The sequence below is a fragment of the Schistocerca gregaria genome, chromosome 5 (genome assembly GCF_023897955.1).
Source record: "Schistocerca gregaria isolate iqSchGreg1 chromosome 5, iqSchGreg1.2, whole genome shotgun sequence".
Classification (NCBI taxonomy): Eukaryota; Metazoa; Arthropoda; class Insecta; order Orthoptera; family Acrididae; genus Schistocerca; species Schistocerca gregaria.
In genome coordinates, this window is record NC_064924.1 from 124,738,425 (window position 1) to 124,757,891 (window position 19,467).

The window sequence follows — 19,467 nt, forward strand, 5'->3', positions numbered from 1 at the left end:
ATTGCTTGTACAGCCCTCTCGCAGTTTCCGGAGCAAGTATGGTGGGTCTGACACACCGTCGTCAAGGTGTTCTTTTTTCCATTTCCAGGAGTGTAGATCAAGGATCTTTAGGCCAAAACTTGTTTTTTTTCTTAAGCTCCTATTTGCATATAATTGGTACTTAAGCGCTTCATGACTAACTAAACTGAAGGACCTAAAATTGCGTATTTTGACGTTGATGCCTAATTTTGCCTAATTCGGCATCAAAATCCTAAAAAGTATCTTTTTCGTTAATCTGACATAGAGTTCTTGTGTTTTCAAAGATTAGAAAAAGGAATTAAACTTAGGGCTTTACGTCTCGTCGAAGGCGAAGGTCGTTAGAGACTGTTTACTACCATCAGTACTCGGCACGGTTGAATGGTCATCCATCCAAGTACGCGCCGAGTGCGACAGTGCTTCACTTCGGTGAGCGAATGGGAACCGGTCAAAGCTTTGAGTTACAGATGAGAATCGAACGTGGGGGTACTAAATGTTATATCTGAAAATATTTCGTTCGTAAAATTCTGGCCAGCTGTGTCTTTTCGCAAAGAAACGGTTTCATAGGTCTTAAGCTGAGCACGGATTAAAAAATCACAATGTTATTCGTAGACGCCCTCTACAGCTAAATGACTGCCCTTTGCGCATTTTCTCGCTGCTGCCTACAGGCAGTCCTATCAAACTACTGTTTCGTGAAAGGTATTATACGTGAATTTTCCGGTTCGAAAAACTTTGCCTGTAGTGAGATGTTTTCATCTGAAGCACTGGTAGTTTCCATTCGCTTTTTCAGAAGGGGCGGCCATCTGTCAGGTGCCATATGTCCAGCAACGAGTACGGTACTTCCCCTACCGCTCGCATGCACCGTAGTAAAAGGAAAAAGATAAAGTCATCTTTCACTTTTTCCCAGCGAAAACAAATCAGTACTGACAAGCGCCACAGTTTTTCACTAGAAAACCTAGAAAAGATCTTGGTTATTTTTTGTGAAGCGAACTATGGTCAGAATATGTGAAACTACGAATGTATTAATTAAACCATTGCCACACCTTTTTTGCGGAGATCTTTATCTTGCAGGAACTCAAAAATATTTGGAGTTATGTGTAGCAGATGCCTGGATGACAAACTGCGGCAGAAAAGAGACTGGAGGAGGCTCTATGAAGAAGATGTGTAATCAAGAACGTTTCAAGACTACGATAAAGAAGAATCAGTAGGTAAAAGATGTAAGATTGTTAGCAGTGATATACACTGAAGTGCCAAAGAAACTGATATATGAACGCGAATTCGAATACAGAGATATCTAAACAGGCAGAATACGTCGCTGTGGTCGACAGTGATTATATAAGACAACAAGTGTCTGGCGCAGTTCTTAGATCGGTTACTGCTGCTACAATGGCAGGTTATCAAGATTACAGAGTTTGAATATGGTGTTGCACTAGCGCACGAGCGATGGGACACTGCATGTCCGAAGTAGCGATGAAGTTGAAATTTTCCTGTAATACCATTTCACGAGTGAACCGTGAATACCAGGAATCCGGCAAAACATCAAATCTCCAACATAGCTACGGCCGCAAAAACATCCTGCAAGAACGGTGCCAACGATGACTCAAGCGAATAGTTCAACGTGACAGGGGTGCAACCCTTACGCAAACTGCTGCAGATTTCAATGCTGGGGCGTCAAAAAGTGTCAGCGTGCGAACCATTCAACGAAACATCATCGATATGGACTCTCGGAGCCGAAGGCCCACTCATGTAAGAGCCCTTGATTACCGCACGACACAAAGCATTACGCCTCGCCTGGGCCCGTCAACACCGACATTGGACTGTTGATGACTGGAAACATGTTGCCTGGTCGGACGAGTCTCGTTTCAAATTGTATAGAGCGGATGGTGGTGTACGGGTATGGAAACAACCTCATGAATCCATGGACATTGTACGTCAGCAGCGGACTGTTCAAGCTAGCGGAGGCTCTGTAATGGTGTGGGGCGTGTGCAGTTGGGGTGATATGGCACTCATGGTACGTTTAGATACGCTCGGACAGGTGGCACGTACGGAAGCATCCTGTTTGATCACCTGCATCCATTCATGTCCATTGTGCATTCAGACTGACTTGGGCACTTCCAGCATGACAATGCGACATTTCACACGTCCAGAACTGCTACAGAGTGGCTCCAGGGGCACTCATCTGAGTTTAAAAACTTCTGCTGGCTACCAAACGCCTATTCAGAAGCCCCTCATACTCTTACGGATTTACGGACAGCCCTGCAGGAGTCATGGTGTCAATTCCCACCAGCACTACTCCGTAACTGTGTAAACATTCATTCTCCTTGTTTTAATGACTAATAAGATGTTCATACCGTCAACACTGTGTATTTTAATTTATTTTTAGTTTCTCTGCATCATTTTTATTAGAGCCTATTTTACGTTTTATATAGCCTAAATGAACTACTGAACGAGCCTATTTTAGGTGCCTAAAACACACCTTTTTACGACCTAAAATTCTGTGGTCTAATGATCAGTATTGCAGGACGAGTCACATGGGTGTTTTGTTACTAACCACCTATGCAGACTAATTGCATTTCCCTAGTATTCTATTAATTAATTAAGTCTGCAACCTTATTTGACGAAAACTAAGCCTATGTAACAGTCCCATTTCATTCAAACTATTCCATTTCATAGAAACTGTTACATCACGGTACATGAATAAGTTAACCAATACCAACTTTGACTCATTGATATTGTTGGTCATAGGACACCATTTTTTCGTGTTGTGAAATTTTACATTTCTAGCAAGTTGTTAATTATTGCACCACTTTGATATGTTAGCATGTGCTGATTCGATATTTGTGCAGATTTTTTTTCAAACAGAGTTTCGTTATAGTTGACTGCACCCTATGGGAAATGGTTCAAATAGCTCTGAGCACTATGGGACTTAACAGCTGTGGTCATCAGTCTCCTAGAACGTAGAACTACTTAAACCTTACTAACCTAAGGACAACACACACATCCATGCCCGAGGCAGGATTCGAACCTACGACTGTAGCGGTCGCGCGATTCCAGACTAAATCCCATCGAAGACGTCTGGGATGCTCTCGGTCGACGTATCGCTGCACGTCTTCACACCCCTACGACACTTCAGAAGCTCCGACAGGCACTGGTGCAAGAATGGGAGGCTATACCCCAGCAGCTGCTCGACCACCTGATCCAGAGCATGTCAACCCGTTCTCCGGCCTGTGTACGTGTGCATGGTGATCATAGTGGGGTTTTGTAGCATATGTGATTTGGGGACGGTTTTCTCAACTTATCATCAATACCGTGGACTTACAGATCGGTGTCGTGTGTGTTCCCTATGTACCTATGCTATTAGCGCCAGTTTTGTGTAGTGACACGTTGTGTGGCACCACGGTCTGCAATTATCCTTAATTTATGAGTATGAGTGTAGTTTGTAACCAGTGTACGATACTCCTTGGCCGTCATAGTGCATTGTACTAGCCCCACTGGACCCATGGATTCGTACGTGAATGTTCCTCATAATTCATAATGGAGTCAACGCTAGCTGTCTCCGGACTGTAATGTAGACGTCAAGGAGCTGTTCCCCTGCACGAAGACGGATTCGCGCCCTCACATCGGCCTGATAAAGAAGGTATTGGGATTCATCAGACCATGCAACGCCCTGTCACTGTGCCAACGTCCAGTGCCGACGGCGACTTGCCAATTTCAGTTGCAGTTGGCGATGTTGTGGTTTAAACATTGGCGCATGCACGGGTCGTCAGCTGCGGAAGCCCATCGTTAGGAGTGCTCGATGCACAGTGTGTTCAGATATACTTGTACTCTGACCAGCAATAAGTCTCAGTTCCACCACAGTTCGGTGCCTATCCTGTTTACCAGTCTGCCCAACATACGACGTCCGACATCTGTAATGAGTGGTCTACGACCAATCCTACGTCCGCAGCTCGTGGTCGTGCGGTAGCGTTCTCGCTTCCCGCGCCCGGGTCCCCGGGTTCGATTCCCGGCGGGGTCAGGGATTTTCTCTGATTCGTGATGACTGGGTGTTGTGTGATGCCCTTAGGTTAGTTAGGTTTAAGTAGTTCTAAGTGAGAACCATTTTGAACCAACCAATCCTACGATGTCTGGACTTGGCTTCACCACGTGTTGAATACACTCACCACAGTACCCCTCGCACACCCAACAATTCGTGCAGTTTGGGATATGCTAGTGTCGAGCGTCCGGGACATCACAATCTGCCCTTGGTCAAACTGAGGCAGACGGCGCGCCTTTGTCATTCTACATACGGACAGCACGCTCAATGATGCTACATGCACTGTACGTGTGCCTGACAAGCAGCCATTCCTCGCCAGGTGGCTCTGCTATCGCCTGGGCGAGTTTATATCGATAGTAGGTCGGTTGTCGTAATGCTCTGGCTGATCGCTGTACACAACGTAACAGAACCGTACCTCATAGCAATTGTTCAAGGCGACGCCAGTCGCAGTGCATGTATTGTAGCTGCGCTTGCAGTTCTGCTGCGCTATCGCAAAGATCTTGGGTGTCTGCTGTACGCTGAAACAGGCGGCCGGTGATAAACACCGTACAACCACGACCACCAAACAGACATACTGTACACAGCTTAGCTCGTAGTGCGTGTGTCACGTGACGGTCGCATGTATCGCACCAGCACATTAACCTGTGCCGCACGAACACCACTGCCTCTGCAGTCAGTTGAACATTGCATCAGACAGCTTGTGATGTGTCCATCATGATGCATGTTACTGTGCACAGTGCATGCTTATAGTCAAAGACAGAACATTATTCGTCACGAGAACTGCATTTAATGTACGGTGCGGTAGGATCTAGTGCCCATAAAGCAGCACAAATGTGGAGAGAAAACTTTCACAGCAGGCATTATGCTTAGTGGTAGAAGTTTATCTTACGAGAGTAAGTTTAGCTTACGAGAGATGGGCTCATTTACGCCACAGAGAGCCAGCCAAGGTTGAAGCCAAAGACATGTCCGAACACCAGACTTTGAGTGTTGGCCGGCCGCTGTGACCGAACTGTTCTAGGCGCTTCAGTCCGGAACCGAGCTGCTGCTACGGTCGCAGGTTCGAATCTTGCCTCGGGCATGGATGTGTGTGATGTCCTTAGGTTAGCTAGGTTTCAGTAGTTCTAAGTTCTAGGGCACTGATTACCTCAGATGTTAAGTCGCATAGTGCTTAGAGCCATTTGAACCGTTTTGAGTCTTGGATCGCGTAGACGACCACCCAGAAATTAGCACCCGTCAACTCGTCCTTCAAACACACACTTCGAAGGATACGGTATGGAGAGTATCGGTGGAACAGGTTTTAGCCCCCTCCCCCCCCCCCCCCCCCAGTCACAAAAAGTAGTCTAATCCAAATCAAACAAAGAACGTGCGCAAGCACTGGAACCAACCGATCAACCAATTGTGAGCCCCGCGTTCACGTCTGTCAGTGGATTATCCACCGCAGTGCTGTAGTGCCGAACTTATCACTTTGTGCATTGTTCACGGAAGAGGCCTCGTTCAACCGTGATGGTGTTTTCAGCAGCCACAATAGCTACTCGTATGTCTGCAGTGAGGACAATCCACTCACGTCGATGGCCAACAGTAACAGTTCTCTGTCAACGTAGGGACAAAAAGAAATGTTCAAATGTGTGTGAAATATCTTAACTCCTAAGGCCATTAGTCCCTAAGCTTACACACTACTTAACCTAAATTATCCTAAGGACAAACACACACAACCATGCCCGAGGGAGGACTCGAACCTCTGCCGGGATCAGACGCACAGTCCATGACTGCACCGCCGCAAACCGCTCGGGTAATCCCGCGCTGCCTTAACGTAGGGACGAACATTGTCCAGGATCACTAATAGGACCTTTTTGATGCTTCCCAGTTTGACTGGTCCACATTACCTGGTGTCCCTGCCACAGTTCTTGGAGACTGTACTCCATGTTGTCCGAGAAAGGATGTGGTTTCAACACGACGGTGCACAAGCCCACGTCATTATTATGTAGACGAGTCCTAAATAATGTATAACCTCATCGTTTGACTGGAAGGGAGGGCAAGCATTACAGAGATGATCAACAAACTACAGTGGCAGACACGCAACAGTTCTGCGTCATGGTGTGGTTCCCTGTTAAAGTGCTGAGAGCTTATGCCCCTAAAAGAGTCAACAAACATATTGCTTCCTCCTACGATACGTCGCAAAAAGACCACGAAGACAAATGTAGAGAGAGAGATTAGAGCTCACATGGAGGCTAACCTTCAGTTTTACTTCCCTCGAACCATTCACTAGTCGAACTCAAAAGCTGGGATGTGACACTGGCACCCAAAGTACCCTCTACCATACAAGGTGGCTTGCGGAGTGTAGATGTAGATGTAGCAACATCGATCACGTAATACCCATCTCGCACTTTTCTCAGTGACATACTGAAAGTAATGGATAAAGACAGTCAGGTGAATGCAGTATTCATCAATTCCCGTAAAGTATTTGACACGGTACCACGTTTATGCTTACTATCAAAAGCACGATCTTATGGTGTGTCACACGAAAGTGTGTTGGGACCCTTGCTGTTGACGTTATGCGTTAGTGACCTTGCAGATAATATTGATAATAACCTCAGACATTTCCCATAGCCGTCCACGGTGGCCAAGCGGTTCTAGGCGCTTCAGTCGGGAATCACGCGACCGCTACAGTCGCAGGTTCGAATCCTGCCTCGGGCATGGATGTGTGTGTTGTCCTTAGGTTAGTAAGGTTTAAGTAGTTCTACGTTCTAGGGGACTGATGACCACAGCTGTTAAATCCCATAGTGCTCAGAGCTATTTGAACCATTTCCCATAGGGTGCAGTCAACTACACTCCTGGAAATGGAAAAAAGAACACATTGACACCAGTGTGTCAGACCCACCATACTTGCTCCGGACACTGCGAGAGGGCTGTACAAGCAATGATCACCGGCACGGCACAGCGGACACACCAGGAACCGCGGTGTTGGCCGTCGAATGGCGCTAGCTGCGCAGCATTTGTGCACCGCCGCCGTCAGTGTCAGCCAGTTTGCCGTGGCATACGGAGCTCCATCGCAGTCTTTAACACTGGTAGCATGCCGCGACAGCGTGGACGTGAACCGTATGTGCAGTTGACGGACTTTGAGCGAGGGCGTATAGTGGGCATGCGGGAGGCCGGGTGGACGTACCGCCGAATTGCTCAACACGTGGGGCGTGAGGTCTCCACAGTACATCGATGTTGTCGCCAGTGGTCGGCGGAAGGTGCACGTGCCCGTCGACCTGGGACCGGACCGCAGCGACGCACGGATGCACGCCAAGACCGTAGGATCCTACGCAGTGCCGTAGGGGACCGCACCGCCATTTCCCAGCAAATTAGGGACACTGTTGCTCCCGGGGTATCGGCGAGGACCATTCGCAACCGTCTCCATGAAGCTGGGCTACGGTCCCGCACACCGTTAGGCCGTCTTCCGCTCACGCCCCAACATCGTGCGGCCCACCTCCAGTGGTGTCGCGACAGGCCTGAATGGAGGGACGAATGGAGACGTGTCGTCTTCAGCGATGAGAGTCGCTTCTGCCTTGGTGCCAATGATGGTTGTATGCGTGTTTGGCGCTGTGCAGGTGAGCGCCACAATCAGGACTGCATACGACCCAGGCACACCAGGCCAACACCCGGCATCATGGTGTGGGTAGCGATCTCCTACACTGGCCGTACACCACTGGTGATCGTCGAGGGGACACTGAACAGTGCACTGTACATCCAAACCGTCATCGAACCCATCGTTCTACCTTTCCTAGACCGGCAAGAGAACTTGCTGTTCCAACAGGACAATGCACGTCCGCATGTATCCCGTGCGACCCAACGTGCTCTAGAAGGTGTAAGTCAACTACTCTGGCCAGCAAGATCTCCGGATCTGTCCCCCATTGAGCATGTTTGGGACTAGATGAAGCGTCGTCTCACGCGGTCTTCACGTCCAGCACGAACGCTGGTCCAACTGAGGCGCCAGGTAGAAATTGCATGGCAAGCCGTTCCACAGGACTACATCCAGCATCTCTACGATCGTCTCCATGGGAGAATAGCAGCCTGCATTGCTGCGAAAGGTGGATATACACTGTACTAGTGCCGACATTGTGCATGCTCTGTTGCCTGTGTCTATGTGCCTGTGGTTCTGTCAGTGTGATCATGCCAGCGAACCCAAGGCGTCGAACTGTCGCAGATATCGCAAGGCTCCTGTGTGGTCTGTCGTTGTCATGGAGATGGTACTCTACACGTGGACGAAATCTCCGAATCGGAAACTCGATTACAGGACGCCGTTTCTCACGCACCCATATACATACATCACACACCGCCAAGTTACGCGTTACAGTTCAGAGCAGCAGAGGGCTGCAAATATGTTGTCATGAAGAATAAAGATGTAGAATGTTAATAAGGTTTCCTTTATTAAAAAAGCTTTAAGAATTTTCACATAAAAATTTGGAGGCATTACTTTTCGGGATCCTATTGTATACAAATGCAAAGTAAGTTGCTCTGTTTAGGGTTTTTATGACCTTCGAGTAATGGATAGCACCTTTTTATGTTTTAAAGGCACACAGAGGCCTCCAGAAAAATGTAAAAACTGAAACTTCCTGGCAGCTTAAAACTGTGTGCCCGACCGAGACTCGAACTCGGGACCTTTGCCTTTCGCGGGCAAGTGAAGATGGTAGAGCACTTGCCCGCGAAAGGCGAAGGTCCCGAGTTCGAGTCTCGGTCGGGCACACAGTTTTAATCTGCCAGGCAGTTTCATATCAGCGCACACTCCGCTGCAGAGTGAAAATCTCATTCTGGAATGTAAAAACTGTTTAATAGTCAATATTAAGGGAACAAAATGACGTATCGTTACAATTCTTGCACTGCACGGGAGGGCCGGAGGTCATTTTATGCGTTCAGTGGCAGCCAAACAACGTCGGTGCCGGTGAAGCGTTGGCCGTGCTACGACTGTCAGTGTTACTGGTGTGACAGCCGCAGAGGACGCCTCGATGGTTTCTCGTAGCCCCTTCATCGTAGCTGGCTTCTGTTGATAAAGTTCGTTTTTCAAGGTCCCCCGTAGGTAGGAGTCATGATGTTTAAGGTCTGGAGTCCGTGGTGGTTACTCAACCTATCCATCGTCCAGGTAGATTTTCATTCAAGTAGGCTCTGGCATCTCCATGGTAGCGAGACGGAGCGCCATCTTGTTGTAGGTAAAATTTTTCATTTCCAAACGCCTCTCGGATGGCAAGTAAAATCGATGTTTGCAGCATGTGAAGATACACCTCAACAGTTACGGTAGCTTCAAAGAAGAATGTGCCAATCAAACCGCACGATGACAGACCAAACCACACACCAACACCCGGCAGATTAATATGTTTGTCGAAGTGAACGTGAGGATTTTCAGGAGCCCACTACACACAGTGGTGGCCGGCGACACCACAGTGGTGTCGTGAGCATAAAATGGTACAAATGGCCCTATACATTATGGTACTTAACATTGGAGGTCATCAGTCCTCTAGACTTAGAACTGCTTAAACCTAACTAAGCTAAGGACATCACACACATCCATACCCGAGGCAGGATTCGAATCTGTGACCGTAAATAACAGGGCGCTTCCGGATTGAAGCGCCTAGAACCGCCCGGCCACAAGGACCGGCTGTCGTGAGCATAGTATGGCGAAGTGGTCGGTGACAGAACATTAATACCTTTTTCATTTCGTTGGTGTTTTGTTTAGGTAACAATAAGTTACACACGTCAACAAGTTTTTTGTTTTCATAATTACTTGTGCGCTTTCATCATGGCAGATGAAAGAGATGATACGATTGTCTACGATGCATGAGCGGACGTCTTGTCTGACGCTCCGGACGAATTGGCCGATTGGGAAGAAGACACTGGGTACCAAAAAAATGAATGTGAAGCAGAATCGTTGGAAGAAGAATTGGGCGAAAGCTTCAGTTGCCAACTGATTCGGATGAATCAGACGAAGAAGACAGGCTATGATTTACTGAGGACCAATAATAAATTTAAAGGATCTTCTGGTCCACACACATTTGCCAAAGATGCACGCAGCGCCGTGGATATCGTAGAATTATACATTGTGAACGATCTATTTGAATATATTAGCAACGAAACCAACAAGTATTACAGTCAAAATTGCAATCGAAGAAACTGGATTTAAAAAATGCCAACTTTGTCGACGTTACGGGACACGGACTTAGAAAATGGTTTGGGCATGCTATCCTTATCGGAACTGTAAAAAAAGGAAGGATCGATGATTAGTGGTCAATGAGTCAGTTGATATACTCACCGATATTTCGCAAAACAATGTCCCGCAACCGTTTCAGACAAATATTATCATTTTTACATTTTTCCTATAGCAACAACAAACCGGCTTTTCAAAGTGCAATTCGCAACTGATTATTTATCCCAAAAGTTTCAAGAAACGTTTAATCTAAGTCAAAACAGTTCAGTTGATGAAGGAAAGATACTCTGGCATTGACAGTTAAATTTTAAAGTTTACAGTCCGTCGAAAATTACGAAATATGGTAATATCATTCAGATGCAGTGTGATTCGAGTACGGGACACATTTCCTCTTTCAAGACATATTCCGGCGTTAGACAATCTTTACCAAAAACAGTGATGGAACTATTGACACCTTTTTATGGAAATTGGCATCATCTCTACATGGATAATTATTATAACGGTGTATAACTTGCAGAGAAGTTACTTGAAAAGAAAATTCGAGTTTGTGGAACGATACGGCAAAGTAGAGGATGTCAGGAAAAATTAAAGTGCGCAGTAGGCAATGTGTTTGAAGCTTGTCATCAACGGAAAGGTGACAAGCGGTTGGCCACAAGCCAAGTAATCCGAATTAGCGCTGCCGGCGCGAAGCGAATAAATTCGTAAGAGACGTGCGGACGGCAAAGTGTTAACTGCGCCGCGACACACCAGATAACCATCAGCGCAAAACCTTTCATCCTCGCGAAGCATGCTTTCAAACCATCCGCAGTACACCATCCTTCTATCCAGGTCGTCCTCGTTCATAGTGTGCATCGATCTTGGAACGTACATTTCCCACTTTGCTGCCTTCAGAATTTGTCGGACGCTTGATCGGCTTACCTAGCTTTCCTGTGCACCTTGCTTCACAGATTTTTGAAGTGACATACTAGAATATTGCATAATAGTAGCACTGGAAGCTGGACTTGTGATGTTTTCGGTCGGCCAGACCTTTCCTCATGCATATCCTAAACAAATAAAACAAAAATGGCTCAAATGTCTCTGAGCACTTTGGGACTAAACATCTGTGGTCATCAGTCCCCTAGAACTTTGAACGAATTAAACCTAACTAACCTAAGGACATCACACACATCCATGCCCGAGACAGGATTCGAACCTGCGACCATAGTGGTCACGCAGTTCCAGACTGAAGCGCCTAGAACCGCACGGCCACACCGGACGGCTCCTAAACAAAAGCGTCGGCTTCAAATTTATTTGGAAATTTGTAGTAAGTTCTATGGGACCAAACTGCTGAGGTCATAAGTCCCTAAGCTTACACACTACGTAATCTAACTTAAACTAACTTACGCTAAGGACAACACACACACCCATGCCCTAGGAATGACTTGAAACTCCGATGGGAGTAGCCGCGCGAATCGTGGCAAGGCGCCTCACACCTCGCGGGTTCTATTCCGAATACGATAAATTGTTGTACGTGTTGGTGGCTGAGTTCCATATACCTAACGCCATTGCCGTTTTACCTCCATCATGTTTTCGTTCTGACAGTACCACTTCAATACGCCCTTGTGTTTCTGAAGCGTCGATCTTACTTTATTTACAGCTGCACTGTCGTCTGTTGTGGGATGCGCGCCGAGATCTGTTGAGAAAACAATGGACTACCCTACCGCGCAAAATTGCAATTTCATGTCATTTTGTTCCAAAGACATTAACCCTCAAAGAGTGTCTACATTTTTCTGGAACCCTCCGTATTTCTGAACTTCTTCATTTAAAATGTTCTCTGTAGTTGATATCTGTAGTTATCTGTTCTGAAAGCGAATACCGACTTTTTAGTTATGTCTGAAACAGGACATATTCCCGAATCACAGTGTGGTATTTAGAATGGGAATCGAGATTCATTTCTGACCCACCACAGGGTAATTGCTAGGATTCGAGTACATGTCTCCGAGTAAAAAGAGACAGATTCAGAGCACTGATTATCTGGTCAGAGTTGTTTCCTGCTGACTGTAAGACGAGCCGTTTTTCATGTCTGTCTTGTACGAGACGGCCAGGAGAGTGCAGCGCTATATACAGGGTGTTACAAAGAGGTACGGCCAAACTTTTAGGAAACATTCCTCACACACAAAGAAAGAAAATATGTTATGTGGACATGTGTTCGGAAACGCTTACTTTCCATGTTAGAGCTGATTTTATTACTTCTCTTCAAATCACATTAATCATGGAATGGAAACACAGCAACAGAACGTACCAGCGTGACTTCAAACATTTGGTTACAGGAAATGTTCAAAATGTCCTCCGTTAGCGAAGATACATGCATCCACCCTCCGTCGCATGGAATCCCCGATGAACTGATGAAGCCCTGGAGAATGGCGTATTGTATCACAGCCGCCCACAATACGAGCACGAAGAGTCTCTACATTTGGTACCGGGGTTGCGTAGACAAGAGCTTTCAAATGACCCCATAAATGAAAGTCAAGTAGGGTTGAGGTCAGGAGAGCGTGGAGGCCATGGAATTGGTACGCCTCTACCAATCCATCGGTCACCGAATCTGTTGTTGAGAAGTGTACGAACACTTCGACTGAAATGTGCAGGGGCTCCATCGTCCATGAACCACATGTTGTGTCGTACTTGTAAAGGCATATATTCTAGGAGCACAGGTAGAGTATCCCGTATGAAATTATGATAACGTGCTCCATTGAGCGTAGGTGGAAGAACATGAGGCCCAATCAAGACATCACCAACAATGCCTGCCCCAGCGTTCACAGAAAATCTGTGTTGATGACGTGATTGCACAATTGCGGGCGGATTCTCGTCAGCCCACACATGTTGATTGTGAAAATTTACAATTTGATCACATTGGAATGAAGCCTCATTCGTAAAGAGAACATTTGCACTGATATGAGGATTGACACATTGTTGGATGAACCATTCGCAGAAGTGTACCTGTGGAGGCCAATCAGCCGCTGATAGTTCCTGCACACGCTGTACATGGTACGGAAACAACTGGTTCTCCCGTAGCACTCTCCATTCAGTAACGTGGTCTACGTTACCTTGTACAGCAGCAACTTCTCTGACGCTGACATTAGGGTTATCGTCAACTGCACGAAGAATTGCCTCGTCCATTGCAGGTGTCCTCGTCGTTCTAGGTCTTCCCCAGTCGCAAGTCATAGGCTGGAATGTTCCGTGCTCCCTAAGACGCCGATCAATTGCTTCGAACGTCTTCCTGTCGGGACACCTTCGTTCTGGAAATCTGTCTCGATACAAACATACCGCGCCACGGCTATTGCCCCGTGCTAATCCATACATCAAATCGACATCTGCCAACTCCGCATTTGTATACATTACACTGACTGCAAAACCGCGTTCGTGATGAAACTAACCTGTTGATGCTACCTACTGATGTGCTTGATGCTAGTAGTGTAGAGCAATGTCAACACAAGCACCGAAGTCAACATTGCCTTCCTTCAATTAGGCCAACTGGCGGTGAATCGAGGAAGTACAGTACATACTGACGAAGCTAAAATGAGCTCTAACATGGAAATTAAGCGTTTCCGGACACATGTCTACCTAACATCTTTTCTTTATTTGTGTGTGAGGGAGGAATGTTTCCTGAAAGTTTGGCGGTACCTTTTTGTAACACCCTGCATTTTTAAAAAAGCTAGAAGATGCTGGCGCAACCACTTAAATGCACCATGTCTGCGCGAACTTTGAAGGACAGTGTCCGCCGCGCTACACCCGCGTAACGATGACGCGCTCGCATCTGTCCTTTACTGTTCGCGCCATGCTGCCCTTGGACCAACGTAATATGCTATATTTAATGAGCGCAGTTTATGCGCTTGACCTCCGTCGCTGCGACTTTTTTCTTGTATCGTTTGTAAACAGAACCAGAAGGATCCAGTAAAGAGCGTTATCTCTTGTGCAAAGCTCGCCGCAAATTGGTACGTAATTTGAAACGGTCGGGTGCAACAGAGAAACTACTTTAAGGTTTATTAATTGACCGCTTCGTAAACTGTCCGGCTCAGGGTAAAAACTGTAACCAGCAAGCGTTTAAAAGAATATTTATACTACGAAAACCAGAGATATGAGGGAACAGAGTAGATCGTGTTTTAACTAACACTCCAGGGCCAAAAAATATCTTCCAGTGGGCGCCGTTCAGTCGCTGTCGTTTGCAACATTGTCTACTAATGAGATGGTAAAGGAAGGGACTGTCGAGGTATAATGAAGCTTTTCAAGGCCAGTACTTATATCTGGAAAAAGGGTAGTAAATTTGTAAGAATTTCGCCTTAAGGGATTCAGCGACCGGTGTAATGTAATTTGCTACACGCTCTCCAAGGTAGACTTCATCAAGAGTTCCAGGTTGGTGTTTCCTTTCATCCAGCAAAATGGTTCTGAGCACTATGGGACTTAACTTCTGAGGTCATCAGTCCCATACAACTTAGAACTACTTAAACCTAACTTACCGAAGGACACCACAAACATACATGGACGAGGCAGGATTCGAGCATGCGACCGTAGCGGTCGCACGGTTCCAGACTGTAGCGCCTAGAACCGATCGCCCACCCCGGCCGGCTCCATCCAGCACGACCTTGTCAGTTCTGTCATACCTACATATCAGTTCGATTCCTTCATGATTTACCCAAACTGCTGCTTAAAAATTAGGTGCTGTGTAAAATGTTTTTCTTAGTCACACATGCCTACTTTGCCAATGCTATCCTTCCTTCTCTTCACTTCGATTAATTATCTTTTGTCGTCTCTGATTATATTACCGAGAAAACAATATTGTTTCACTTGCTCAACTCTGATTTTACAATTTTTTATACTGGAGTTAATTTCCACCATTAATTTTGTTTTGCGTCTGTTCGCCTCTAATTTCCATAACTTAAGGGTGTCTGACAGGCCCTGCAACATTCTGCTCATTTCCTTTTCGGAATCAGCAAATCTATCACAATGGGTCCTTTCACCATTGATTTTTAGTCTGTTTGTTTTTTCCTTAATGATCTGCATAGCTTCCTCAGTGAACACTATAAATAAATATCGTTACAAATAGTTTCATGTTATGGGTAACCGCAGCTGAAGCCACCCGTATTTGACACGTCAACCGCTTCCAGCCGTATATGGACATTTATCTATAGGAGCTGGACCGGTTTCGTTATGTCAGATCACGTACTGAGGTGTACATGTTCCGCTAACACATTAACTCATAGCATGGGAAAGAGGGGAATTCAATCTTCCGAAAATACAATACCGTTATACACAACAAACACGGCGTCACGAATCAACGTCACGGTTCAACATACGAAATTAATTCGTAACGCCGTGCTTGTCACGGGTAACATTATTTTATTTTGAGATGTTTCAGTCCCCCTCCTTCCCATATTAGGGCGTTAATGTGCTAGCGGCGTATGTACAGTCGTGCTCATAAGTATACGAACGACCTGAATTGCATTTCGCCTAATTCGTATGCAACCCACATAGCGCAGCTGTCTAGCAGGTCGTCAAATCGCCCCTCAGTACAGTCGTTTGACTATGGAAAATGGTTCCCACAAGTCACCACTGGAAAACACTGATCTGTATCGCAATAACTCAAGATGTAAAGTAATACCAAGGTACTACAAATATCAGGGAACATCTTATCACAGATAAGACACTTCTTAAGGCTTGTAAGCTCACATTTATTACAATGAATAGCATACATGAAATGTTACCACTCTCATTATTACGTCAGATAGGTAATTCACGTAGTAAGTTCGTCGTATTCATGATTTCTTCTTCAAAATAACATACCGTACTTATTACTTAATACAAAATGACATAAAAATTTAAGTTATTCACGAGCAGATAGTTAAGAATATGTATGAACTTCAAATAACACGACGAACCGTCTCGTTCTGCATATGGATTCAAACACAGGTCATGCAGACTACGCAAAGACTTCGTGACTGACGGAAACTAACAGTCATTCCTGACTAGGCATACAGAGAGTGATATACCTCGATTATAGACAGTATCAGTTAGCAAATGTCAACTATAAATTACATAACGTAAACATTTTTAACGGACGCGAATTCCTACCGAGCATCTATTGTCCTTGTTAACGAACTACGAGAGATGTTAAATATTGCTTCTTCACAAGTAACTTACTTGAAACGCCGTGAGGTAAAGCTTTATGTTGGACACGGATTCGAACCCAGAACCTAACTGGATTGTCATCGAAGCACAATCAACTGTGACACATCGGATTTTCTCGGCAGTAGCTAGATGTTTTAATTGAAATGACGAGACGAAACATTAATTTTTTCTTTCCCAGGACTCCAACGTGGCACCTATCGCTGTTATATTATAGAGAACACGAACGTTAAAAGTGGGTTTGTTACACCAGCAGCAACACGTGAGCATGTTTGAACTAGAAATAATATGGTGAAGAGTTCAGTGCTGGCTGGGAATCGAAACCCACACATCTCGTTGTTGACTGCGCACAAAGAGACGTCAGCTACTGAATTTTTACCGACCAGCAGCTCGGAATAACATCCTTGAATTTACAATGATTTCGTAAACAGTTCTGTGTCTCACTGGAACTCAAAAACGTCAGCGTTGACAACGACAGCAGATAGGTTTTCTCATGCTAGAGCTTCATAATACATAATGAAAGCTTTAGTGCCGGGCCAGGATTCGAACCCTTTCGCGCGCAATATGTGGAGATGTTGACGAATCTTCAGTTTTGAACAAACAACAAATTGCAGTCGAGCTGAATTGCCCAAAGGATCAAATTCCGCGTTAAGGGCGGTCTGAATTGCATTCCCAGATCGAGAACCAATTTTATCGGCATACAGAAGCTCAATTAAAGGATGGAATAAGTGTCCAGTGACCATACATAGAGTTGGTTTCGTCACTAGAAATAAATAACTAGTACAAGAGAGGTTACTGTTGATAGAGTTTCTACGTGTCGTGACTCCTGACTTTATTGTGGTTCTACCTAACATCTACTTGGTAGAAAATGAATATCATGTTTAACATAAATGTCAGACCACAATGCCATTACACCTTCTTCACTTGGCGTAGCCAGAATAGAACAGAATCTGTCTCTCCTTATCAAAAATCATCAGCAGAAGTCGGAATCTAACCCAGACCATAAGTACATGAACCTAGCATCAATCCAAGAGACCACCAAATTCTCTTCTCTGTCACTCATTTTTCTATCATAACAATGTTGCGTCACACTGGATGAGAGTTCTGACACACAGGCTCCCTGTAGTGGTTTGCAGCATGTTCAGTACAGTCATTTACTTGGTTGACCGAATCGGCATGAAATAGCTGGCTCGGTTACCCAATGCTTACATTCGACTCTATTTTGTAATCACCGAAATAAAATCACGTATCTGACACCTACACAGAACTTCCAAAAGTGCAGGATGCAAAAATTTAAATAGGAAGTGTTCCTTTCGACTTGAGCTACTCTATTGCGCTATCTGTTTGTTAAAAACGTCGTGAAGCGCAAAAGAAAAGCTGCAAGTGTCTATCTCTCAGAAGTCTCGATCCGGCCATATACGTTATCTCACATTACTGTGCAATGCGGAAGTTCTGTAGGAATTGTTATTGAGTTCTGGAGGTGTTGTAGCTATGTGTCAGCTAGTAGCGTAACGGTAGGCGTTGCGAGTTTGGGTACATTCACTGCTACATTTTTTAAAACGCCACACTGCTTTCTGCTGAAGTTATCGATGTAATGGAACTTTGAACATACGTCCCGTCACTTCTCAACCCAAAATAGTCGCAGTCAACAACGATATGTGTGCGGTTCGATTCCCAGCCAGCACTGAACTCTTCATCATATTATTTCTAGTTCAAACATGCTCACGTGTTGCTGCTGGTGTAACAAACCCACTTTTAACGTTCGTGTTCTCTATAATATAACAGCGATAGTTGCCACGTTGGAGTCCTGGGAAAGAAAAAATTAATGTTTCGTCTCGTCATTTCAATTAGAAGCATCTAGCTACTGCCGAGAAAATCCGATGTGTCACAGTTGATTGTGCTTCGACGACAATCCAATTAGGTTCTGGGTTCGAATCCCTGTCCAACATAAAGCTTTACTTCACGTCGTTTCAAGTACGTTACTTGTGAAGAAGCAATATTTAACATCTCTCGTAGTTCGTTAACAAGGACAATAGATGCTCGGTAGGAATTCGCGTCCGTTAAAAATGTTTACGTTATGTAATTTATAGTTGACATTTGCTAACTGATACTGTCTATAATCGAGGTATATCACTCTCTGTATGCCTAGTCAGGAATGACTGTTAGTTTCCGTCAGTCACGAAGTCTTTGCTTAGTCTGCATGACCTGGGTTTGAATCCATATGCAGACCGAGACGGTTCACCGTATCATTTGAAGTTCATACATATTCTTAACTATCTGCTCGTGAATAACTTAAGTTTTTTATGTCATTTTGTATTAAGTAATAAGTATGGTATGTTATTTTGAAGAAGAAATCATGAATACGACGAACTTATTACGTGAATTACCTATTTGACGTAATAATGAGAGTGGTAACATTTCATGTATACTATTTATTGTAATAAATGTGAGCTTACAAGCCTTAAGAACCGTCTTATCTGTGATAAGATGTTCCCTGATATTAGTACTACCTTGCTATTACTTTACATCTTGAGTTATTGCGATATAGATCAGTGTTTTCCAGTGGTGACTTGTGAGAAACATTTTCCATAGTCAAACGACTGTACTGAGCGGCGATTTGAGGACCTGCTAGACAGCTGCGCTATGTGGGTTGCATTCGAATTAGGCGAAAAGTAATTCAGGTCGTTCGTATACTTTTGAGCACGTCTGTACCCCTCAGAATGTGATCTGACGTCCCGAAACCGGACGTGTTCCTATAAATAAAGGATGGTATACAGCTGGAAGCGGTTTATGTGTCAAATATGAAATAAACAAGTATAGAGAACACACTTGTGTGACTCCTTTTTTTAATCTGGGCCTCTTCGTCTACGTTACTGATGTATATTTTTGTGTTGTAGTTCTGATATAGTCGATTGATTATTCTTCTGTCATTCGAGTCACGTCCTATTTCTTCATTGTTCTAAAGAGTAGCAACTATAGTGGAAAGACTCTTTCCTTTATTATCATTATTATTATTATCATTATTTTATTATTATTATTATAAAAATAATGCACCTAAGTGTAACTATATCATAATTAA